This window comes from Talpa europaea (assembly GCF_964194135.1).
Source record: "Talpa europaea genome assembly, chromosome: 4".
NCBI lineage: Eukaryota > Metazoa > Chordata > Mammalia > Eulipotyphla > Talpidae > Talpa > Talpa europaea.
Window position 1 is genome coordinate 53,797,543 of NC_140070.1, and position 11,032 is coordinate 53,808,574.

At 43.6% G+C, this 11,032-nt stretch overlaps 1 pseudogene across 1 annotated transcript; it reads right to left on the bottom strand.

Moving 5' to 3' along the window:
• Nucleotides 1–247: 247 nt before the first annotated feature.
• On the bottom strand, nucleotides 248–1,652 carry LOC311169607 (6-phosphogluconate dehydrogenase, decarboxylating-like; annotated as a pseudogene). The gene has a single exon. The product of its transcript is annotated as a 6-phosphogluconate dehydrogenase, decarboxylating-like (transcript).
• Nucleotides 1,653–11,032: the final 9,380 nt, after the last annotated feature.

Below are 11,032 nucleotides of genomic sequence, written 5' to 3' on the forward strand. Positions count from 1 at the left end.
TTCTTCAGGACCTGTGAGCATGTCACCAGTAGGAACTATGCTCGGTCAGTCCCCAGAGGGAAGGGTGGAGGCTCCAACTCTCTCAGAACCACTTTACAAATGAACCGAAGTCAACTTTTTTCACAGGAGTCTCTTGACCCTTTATTTGAAAAGATCTGAGCAGAAAGTAGGGCAAAGGGGGCTGTAGACAGTGTAGTGTGGGGGATGGGGTGTCCCAGTCATGCACGTGTGGGAACAGCTAGTGGAATCAGGCATTGCATGAAGACAATGATGATACACGCTCACTGTGGCCTGTCCAATTAGTGTGGATAAACTGTCCCAGTTGGGCTAAGAGTTCATAGGTGTGAGCTCCCAAGTACTCCCACTGAGCCTGGAACAGCTTGTCATGCCTGAACTCGGCATAGCAGGAAAGGGCAGTGGTGAAGCTGAGCACGAGGTTGTCTGTCTGGACAGTGACGCTGGTGCTGCACTACCAGGAGCCCTGGCAGCTTTCCACAGCTGATCTAAAGAGGTTATTCAGCAGTAGATTCTGAAGTTCTGGGTTTCCATCAAATGCATCTTTTATCTTTCCTAGGAACATGATTCTGGTGAAAAAGCCCCCCCCCCACATGCACACACTTAATGGCTATACCACCATAGTTGAGGGGCCATATGAATTCGGTGGCTGCCTGTCTGCATTGCATAAAGCCTTGAGCATAAGAGATGATCTTGGAAGACAGAAGGCCTTTCTTATGCCCCCCAGGAAGGATTTCTTAACACCTCCAAAATGAATCTTTCAGGGGCTATTCTGTTTCTTGCTAGCTTAAATCCTCCCCTCCTTCAGATAGGATAGGCATTAAGCAAAGGCTGCTTATCCAATGAAGGAGCCCGAACCCCACACTCCAGGGAAGGGATGGCGGGCCACTTCCCGGGGCCCTTCTGCCTTGAGTTGTCCTGGATTTTGGGCGAGTGTGTGCCATCACTATCTTGGAACTTGAGAATATTGGTGGTGGTTTCGTTCAGAGAAGAGTCTAGCTCTGTCTTATCCCACTCCTCAAATGCCTGCACTATCTCACTATGCTCCACAGCAGCAGGTGGTAGGCCTCACAGATGAGCTGCCTGTCGCCATCCTTGTCCAGCTGTGCTTCATCTTCACCAAGCTGCCCAACTCCCTCATCTCCCCAGTCCCAGCAGGGGACATGCCTTGGAGGATGTTCTTGATGTGGGGCCAAGCTTCTGTGTTTCCTGCCAGTGTGAGTGAGAGGCCCACTGGTCCCCTTCCTCTCCACCACTAACTCTGCTCATCACTATACCCCCTTGGCCTTGAGGTCTCCACACTGTCTTGTGACATTCCTGTCTTCAGAATGTCTTCTACCAATGACAATGTCACCAGTGTTCAAAAATGGTACCATTTTTCAATGAAATTATGCACAGTTTGATTTCATATTTCCACAGGGAATATGCTTCCTGAGATTTCCTTAGCTTGGAAAACATCTCCTGTAAGGAATGAGCATCAACTACCTTGGCTTCCTTTGCCTAATTGGCCAATAAATCATCACCTTGGAGACTGTCCTGTTAAAAACACTCACCACAAAACCGTGGTCATTCATGTTCAACATCAAGTTCTGGCCCCTGACAGCCAGGCCAATCAGTGCAATGTCAGCTTGGGCCATAGTGGTGGGGGTTGTGGCGGTTGAGGTGCTGCAGGGTGGGGAGTTCCGCAGCACAGGTGACTCAGGGTGAGTCTGGCTGTGTGGCTATATTTTTTAATTGCAAAGATCTCTTTTCTTTGTTCTGATTGACCCTTTCTTTCTTTATATATTTTTTAAAGATTTGTTGATTTATTTATACAAGAGGTGGGGTACAGGCCAGATGCACGGGAAGGTGAGAGGGCTCACCAGAGACAGAGCGGGAAACAAAACAGGCAGACTGATGAAATACACTGCTGAGGGGATCAGCGGGCAATACAGGAGAGGTCTGCTGCGCCATGTGGGACCCTTGCCAACCAGCCGGGATCGAACCTGTGCTGCAGAGGCTGTAGACAGCTTCACAGCACTGTGCTCAACTGCCTGCACCACCAGCAGAGGCCCTGATTGACCATTTCCACAGCACTCGACAACTAGCATGAGCTTTCCTGGTGAACATCTAAGTTTGGGGCTTTCATGGAAGTGGCAGGAAGGCCAGCCTTATAAGTGCATTGACAAGGAGTAGGGCAGGAGGCCCTGGGAGACTGAGGAGGATTTCATCCTGGGCTAGAGAGCGTCAGTATGGTCGGTCCACCTTGTCTATGTGGGAGCAGGCACAGTGGCGGGTCCTGATGATTTGTCTCTGGCAGAACTTGCCTCTTCTCCAGAGCTCCCATAGCTCTGGCTCACACTCCATCTGTCATCTCACACTGCTTTTTTTCTCTATTCTTTTCACATCAGTGAAACCATTTTTCAGGGTTCCCTCAAAAATTCTACTTCTGATAACATCATTTCCGATGGCTGGGGAAGGAGATGAGATGCACCAGTGTTCTTGTCCACCATCAAGAGTCAGGGGCTGCGGGGCCTCCCTGGTGGTGCAGTGGTTGAGCGCTGGGCTGCTAAGCTACCCACAGCCTATGCAGCACTGGTTTGATCCCTGGCTGGCTGGCAAGGGTCCCACATGGCACCAGATCTCTCCTGCTGTGCCCACTGCTCCCCTTAGCAGTGTATTTCATCATTCTGCCTGTTTTGTTCCCCGCTCTGGCTCTGGTGAATTCTCTCACCCTCCAGCACTTCTGACTGTACCCAGTGCTTGTATAAATAAATAAATAAATAAATAAATAAATAAATAAATAAATAAATAAATCTTTACCAAAAAAAAGAGTCAGGGGCTGCAAAGTTTTTCTTTTGTGTTTAAAATTCTTCTATAACATTCCCTCTCATGAAACACTTTCCTGCAAAGAAGCTATCAAGTTTATCTGGATGCAAAATTCCTAAGGTAGCTAATATGCCTTGTGTCTAGATGCCCAATTAGGAGGAAGAAGATGCAGCTCCTGCACATTCTTTGGTTAATTAGATCTGCTATGAAATCATTCATTTGATGACCGCCCTAATGAAGCTAATAAAAGCCTCTTCTGAAGCAGTCTATTCTTCGTACCTTAAGTACTGTACCTCGCTCAGCTACACTGGCAGCGAACCTAACAGACTCATTATCTTCCAAATTCTGATGTCTATTTTCATGCTCTGTTGATTTCATTAGATACAAAATAAAATCACTACCTATTAAAATGGCATTAAAGTACTAACTTAAAGTGACAAAAGCCTAGAAATTTAGAGACTGAGCTGTTGTTTGGCTTCCTATAGATGGGATATTTCTGCATTTTGCAGATGGAGTGGATCGGGCCTGGCCTGCACTTTATGGCCTAAACATTCTACATTTCCCCAGACTGGGTGTGGAGCCAAGAGTGTGAGCTGCCAATGAACTTACTTGGTTTCACATCAATCAGTGATTCAACAGTATTTTCACGCTTCAGTGGTTATTTGATTTCCAGAATCAAATGAGTCAAATGTGAGGATGGGAAGAAAGACAATTGTATATGACCACTGCAGTGTCTTCAGAAAAGACCCCTGAAAGAGACCTCCCCACTGTTGATAGTTTGGGGCTGCCCCTGAAGAGGCCAGTAGAGTGAAGACACTTCTAGCATCACACGTGATCAATGTTATTTTTCCCAGACTGAAGAAACAGAAGACCAAGTAAGCAAGCAAAGCAAACAAACAAAAAAAATAACCTTGGTTCCTATAAAACACAGGAACAGAAGGTTAAGTGCCCATGGTGTTCCACAGCCAATATGTAACTTGACTCTCCAGCAAGGAGGCAGAGTGGGCATCTGAGGGCATATTTCAGAAGTGCGCAGCTGGCAGTGATACAGAGAGCTGCACTGTTGAGAAAAGAACTGTGTTCCTGGTCCAGACCCGTGTTAACTTGTGGCTGTTAGCCACTCACTCTGTGGACGTTAGCTTCCTCATGTGTAAAATGGCAACGTCACCCCATATTACACTTTTAATGTTACCAGTCCACTTAGTGTGCATGTGTGTGTAGATGTACGCATGTGTACATAATATGATTTTTAAAAGCTGCCTTCCAAAATTGCCCAGATTGAGTACTACTGTTCTAACCCAAGTTTCCTGCTGCACCAGATCGACCCCACACGAGAAATTTAAACTGCCTGCTCTTCCCCCGCCCCATCCCCAACTTCCCATTTGGAATCTATCAGTTGATTACTCGCTTGGGTCTCCAAGGCAGGAACCAAGAGGTGACAGTACTGTGTTCCTGTTGCATATACCAAGATACAGGTACACAACAGTTTTCTGGGGACCATGGTGTCCTAGAGAAATTGCTATGCAAGTGAGGAATATGATATGAAAGCACCAAGAAAAACTGACAACAAAGTCACAATTTATTGACCATGGATCAAGTATGAGGCGCTATGTTAAGTCCTCATATGCGTTATGTTGAATCTGTACAACAACCTAGTTAAGTAAATGTCATTATCCCATATTACAGATGGAGCGCTGAGACTTGAAGAGGTTAATTAATTTGCCTCAAGTTCCCAGAGCTTCTTAAAGTGACTGAACTGGTATTTGAGGCAAGCAGAACTTCTTGTCACCCAGCCTGACAACGAGGAATCATGGAAATGCCTGTTTCAAATTGTGGGTTGTAACATTAATCTTTCATGAAAATAATTCAGGGTTAAGCACAGCGTTAAGAAAATAAAACGGAAAATATCAGACTACGCCTGATGTTTTGTGTATGTGTGTATGTGTCCATACACAGAATTATAACATAAAATCACTTTCTTACTGTGTGTTGTGATAAAATGTTTATGAAACGCAGACCAGGAGAAGTTAATGGGTGATGTGGAGGAAACAGACAAGATGTTGGGAAATCTAGCTTTTTCCCTCTAGAAATTGACCATTAACTAGTTTTGTCATTTCAAACACTCTTTACCTCTCCTGATTGCTTTTCCTTTTGGTTCTTTCTAGCTCTGAAATGCTGTGATGTTTCGAGAAACACGATCAACTTGTGTCCTAGCAGCTTAGAAAATGACAGCCACTGGGTGCTGAGGAGCTCTGCAGGCGACTGTCACTAAGCCAACAGGACTAGCAAGGCTGGTTTTTTCAGGCAAGAAGACCACCAGTGCAGACAAGGTAAGGCAGTGGCACCCAGAGAGGCAGGAGTGAGGGGGAGCCTCCTGGGGTGGGTGGGGTGAGGATGCAGTGGCCGAGGAGGTCCTGCAACATTTTGCTGGCAATGGGGGAAATAACATTTTTGGATTTTTCCTTTTTCCAAAAGGAAATAACATTTTTGGATCAGGAGAATGGATCTGTAACAGTATAGTTATTTCTGAGGTGGGAACTCCTTAGTAGTTTGATAGGTATTATGAAAGAATGAAGTGATGGGGTCTGCACCCCTCCTAACATCCCTCCCATGGTGAGTTGCCTATTGAGGCCTATTGAGGGGGCCAACCACTGCTCATCCTTGGAAGATTATTTTGTAAGTTTCTAGTTCTTCAGGTTTTTCAATAGAAACCTGAAGTCGTGTGTGAGCATTCCCAATTTGTAATGTACATAGCTGTATAAATTATCAAAAGGGCAACACTGTTGTACCAAATACACTTCAAAATAGAGTGGCTTTAATTTCTCCAAAGTATTAGTAGCCCAGGTTAGAGGGGAATGAGGGGGGCCCAGACCCCTCCTTCTGGTTACTCTACCATTGCTTAGGGTCGGCTGAGGCCAACCTAGAAGTAGTTGACAGCTGTAGAAGGTCCGCCACACACACTCCCTGCAGTGGGCAGCGATTCTTCTCACATCTCTGTGTCACCACGGGACATGACCCACCAGGTCATACAGTACTGTAAAAATACATAAGGCTTCTTAAAACCTAATATAGTTTGGTAGGTCCTTAACACTGACCCCAGTGGAGTTCACCACTTCAAGACGCCGGTCATAGAAACAAAAAAACATATGATTACCTTCAGGTCATATATAAGACAATTTTTAAGCTAGTCAATTATAAAAAACTGATAAAAGTTACTCAGAAACAAGAAATCCTTAAATTACAACATTTAAAATAAGAAAGGGGGACTCTAGAGAGTAACTTGCCTCCATAAGAACAAATAGGCAAAGCTTTATTTACTTTTAACTTCTTAAATTGTAGTTCCCCCAGCCTAACAGCTGTTGAGCAACATTTTATTCCTAATTCTTGTGGGCTTACAGCAGTAAAACAACATTATTATCCAAGAAGAACCAGGCCCTAGACCCTTGGTCGTGTATCGCCACCAACTGCAAGGACTAACTTGGCTGGGGCCTGTAGAAGTTTTAACATGGGGGAGAGGGTATGTTTCTGTTTTGTCACTTACACGACCTTCTTGGGTTCCAGTGAAAGCAGTACGCCCCTATCGTGAGCTGGCATCAAGGGAGGATGAGTCCTATTCCTGAGCGCCAGCTGTTAGCGATTCAGTCGCCACCTGGGATGGATCCTTTTCCATCGACTGTGCAGTCCCCCAGAATCAAGACTTGATGCCCTTGAGACTGCTGTGCTTGGCTTGGTGACCATCAGTAAGCCCTCTGGACTCTGGGCTCTGGACTCAACAACAAGCTCTATGGACTCCATCTCTCCTCAAACATAACACAGCACATTGGTGCTGCCTCTACATCCAATCATGTAGCCGCCCATAGGCCATGCTGATCTGCCAGACCATGCTTCCTCATTTCCCCCATCTTCCTCTTGCCTCTATAGTAGAAAGGGGGGACAAGTGTGCTCCTATGAGCTGGTCACTCGTGGCAACAGTGACCTATTTGCTGTCTACAAATCACAGCAGAGCATTCCTTGACTACCTACAGAGTATAGCCTGTATCATGAGGCAGGCCCGGGATGCCTAGCCCACTGTTGACCTGATTACATGGCCATCTCCATGGTGGTCTCGGGTTAACTCTGCCTGTGATAACATCAAATACTTTGCTGATGCAAATGTTTCTTAACATATGGTCACGATGTCCCCTTCCCTGTCCCTCGTAAAACTTTGTCCACCATTCCTATCCCACCCTCTGGACCTTATTCCTCATACCAATGTCACATGATCAGCTTTTACTAGCCAGTGGGCTTTCAATAAATGGCACAAGAACGTCTGCAAGTAGCAGAGTCTTGCCTTGCAGACCTGCTCCACCACTGCTGTGTCCCTCATTGCTTTCTTGCTGCAAAGCAGCAACAAATTTCCTGTCACAACAATAAAGATATTTTTATAAAGTCAATTGTAATAGCTGCATAGACTTTGTGGCGCAAGGGGTTAAACACAGCACTATGAAGCAATCCTCAGTCTCTGCAACATGAGTTCAATTCCTGGCTGGCCAGGGAGCAACCCACATGGCGCAGCAGACCTCTCCTGTCTTGCCCGCTACTCCCCTCAGCAGTGTGTTTCAGTATATCTGCCTGTTCATTCCCCGCTCTGTCTCTGGTGAATCCTCTCACCCCTCGCATCTCTGGCCTGTACCCCAGCTCTTATATGCATAAATAAATAAATCTCTAAAAAATAGACTTTGATAGTATAGATAGACCACATCATATGTCAGCCTCCTTATTTTTGGACTTTCAGAATGTTTCCTAGGTTTGCTATTAGAAACACTGTTGTAATTTTTTGCTAAAACTTTAGACATATCCTTATCATGTTGCATAAATTTCCAAAGTTGCGTGCTGGTCTTTCTGAATCCCATCTCCCTTTTAGTTCCTCTCTCCCTCACTTCCTTTCTCCCTCCCACCTTTTCTTCCCTCCCTCCCTTCCTCCCTCTCTCCCTTCCTTTGGTCTTTCACTGGTTTGTCTTCCTTCCATCATTGTCCTTTCGTCTTATGAAACACCACACATAAGAAAATTATATTATAGTTAATACTGGTAAACACTCATGTACCACCACCAAGTCAAGAAATATAGTATATTGAGTGCCCCCAAAGAGGACCCTTATTGCATTTCCTTGATTCTTTAAAAAATGTAGCTGTCATATTGTGCATATCCCAAAAGAATATAGTGTAATTTTGCAATTACTGAACTTCATATGAATGAGATAATACAGTAAATCTTTCTCCTTTTACTCAACAGTGTCTATAAGATTCATTACATTTTTTTAAAGGACAATCTGCTTTCCTTTTTTTTTTTTTCAAAGATTTATTTATTTATTTATACAAACACTGGGTACAGTCAGAAGCGTGGAAGGGTGAGAGAATTCACCAGAGCCAGAGCAGAGAGCAGAACAGGCAGAGTGATGAAGTACACTGCTGAGAGGAGCAGCGGGCATCAGCAGAGGTCTATGTGCCATGTGGGACCCTCACCCGGTGGCCAGGGATCGAAACGGTGCTTCAGAGGCTGTGGGCAGCTTTGCAGCCCAGCGCTCAACTGCTGCGCCACCAGGGGAGGCCCTCATTACATTTTTGTTTATATTGTTATTAATTCCTTTTCATTTCATATTCCAATTTGTTTATTGATTCTTATAGGTGATGTTGCCTTGAAGATTCTGGTGTGTATCCTGGTGTGCACTTCTGCAGATTCTGTCACAAATATATCCTATGAATAGAAACGGGGGCATACAGGTTTTCCAGATAATGCCACAAACTTTTTCCAAGGTAGCAGTAATTTCTCATTCCCACCAGCAGTGTGTGAGAGTTCCCATAATCACTAACTATTGGTGCTTCCAGAATTTTCATTTTCAGCAGTGTGGTGCTGTGTAGTAATATCTCATTGTGGGATTTAATAGCATCTCCCTGGTTACTAATGAAATTGAGCAGCTTTCATGTTTATTGGCAATTTCAACTTATTCCCTTGTGAGGAGTCTATGAAACTATTTTGCAACTTTTTTTTTTCCTATTGGATCACCGACATTTTCCTTACTGATCTATAATGTGTGTGGGGTCCTTCTTCATGTAAATGTCTTTCCGTGTCTTTTCCCATTCCCTGGTTTGTATTTCCATTTCCATTATGCTTTTCATTTTTTTGATGAATAGAGCATTTCTTTTATTTAATTTTTAAATTTATTTAATTTTACTTTTTACAATTTAAAAAAAAAATTTTTCTTACATCATTGAAGTTCCCATGGTTCTCCTGCCACCTTATCACCTGTGAACCATCACCATATTCCCTTGTGTTCTTCTCCCATTTTGTGGCCCCTCCCACCCCCTACTTTGCTGTGTGCTTCAGTTCTTTGGTCAGCTTGCTAGTTTTGACTTTTTCTTCACCTTTTGCTTGGTTTCTCTATAGCCCAAATATGAGTGAGACTATACGGTATTTATTTCTTTGCTTCTAATTTCGGCTAGCATAATCCCTTCAGTTTCATCTATGTTGCCACAAATGGCATGAGTTTGTTTTTTTTTTGATTTCTGAGCAATATTCCATTGTATAAATATGCCACAACTCTGGATCTATTTTGGGGCATTTATGTTGTTTCCTTATGGTGGCTATTATAAATAGCAGAACACTCATTTTAATATCATTAAATATATATATATTTTCTTCATGGTTAGTGTTGTATATTGTTTTACTTCTCTCCCCCCTATTGAGATTGTGAATCTATCCTACATTATCTTCTCAAAGCATCAGTGTTCTACATTTCACATTTAGGTATATAATTTAGCTGGAATTGAATTTTGTGTATAGAACGGCATATGTGTCCAATGTTGTTTTATTTCCCAGATGGAGACCCAATTGTCCAGCATCATTTACTGAAAGATTGTCTGTGTCTTACCACTTTGTAGTGCCAATTATTTCACAATTCAGGGTCCATATATGCATGAGTCTGTGATGGAGCTACTTGGGCTGTACTTATCCCTCTATTTTTCTGTCCCCACACCAATTGTGTTAATAGTGCGAACTTTATACCAAGTTTTGATATCTGGAAGAACAATATTTCTTACTTGTTCTCCCTTGAGGTGCTTTGGTTTTTTTACAGCCCTCAGCATTAGATGTCCACCATGCTTTTAAGTTGTAGACATGTTGACCCCAAAACCAATCTGGTCATTAGCAGAAGCAGTACCTTCTGAGTAGAACATTTTTATGGATTTGGCTATGTCACAGCAAATGACATTCTGGAAAAGGTGATAACAATGTGCACTTCAACAAGCATGTGATAAGAAGATTTGCAATGGAGAGGACCGCAGACATGTCTTGTGATTTCATTTGCATGGGGATAGAATGTGGACTCTATGCCTCTAGTGACTGCTCAAAAAGTATGTGCTGAGTATATGAATCTTTTGGATAAGTAAAAATGCCAAGTGTGATGACAAGCAGAATGTATTTTTCTCGTATTGTGAGTGCCTGTGTGGCACCCATGTGTCTCTGAAGTTTGCAATAATTGATGATATACTATTCAGGAAAGAAGGCCTAAATACTCTTAAGAGCAAAGTTAGTGTCTTTAAAAGTTCTGTCTTAACTGCAAACCTTAATAGCAAAGGCAAGCTGTATTTATGGATGCAATTTACAGAAGCATTTCAAAGGAATTATCAGATTTTGGCTGCATGGAATTTGCTAGCATCTTTTGCAATGCTTGTGAGCCAGGAATAGAGATATTTACCCTTCAGCTAATAAGAAAATGGCATGAAGAAGTTGTTCAATGAGCTGGAGCCAGAGCTACAGGTTGAATAAAACTGTTTCAGATTTCACAGGCATAAGCACAAAACCTTCAGTAATAGAAAAGCTGGCAATTGAAGGATTAATATTAGACATACGATCTTAAACCACAACCTGAACTTAAGTAAAAACAAACCAGTGGCTCCAATATATTTTTTTAAAGATTTATTTATTTATTTATACAAGCACTGGGTACAGTCAGAAGTGCAGGAGGGTGAGAGAATTCACCAGAGCCAGAGCAGGGAACAGAACAGGCAGAGTGATGAAATACACTGCTGAGGGGAGCTGCAGGCGGCAGGAGAGGTCTGTCGCACCATGTGGGATCCTCACCTGGTGGCCGGGGATTGAACCGGTGCTGCAGGGGCTGCAGGCAGCTTTGCAGCCCAGCGCTCAACTGCCTGCTCCACCAGGGGAGGCACC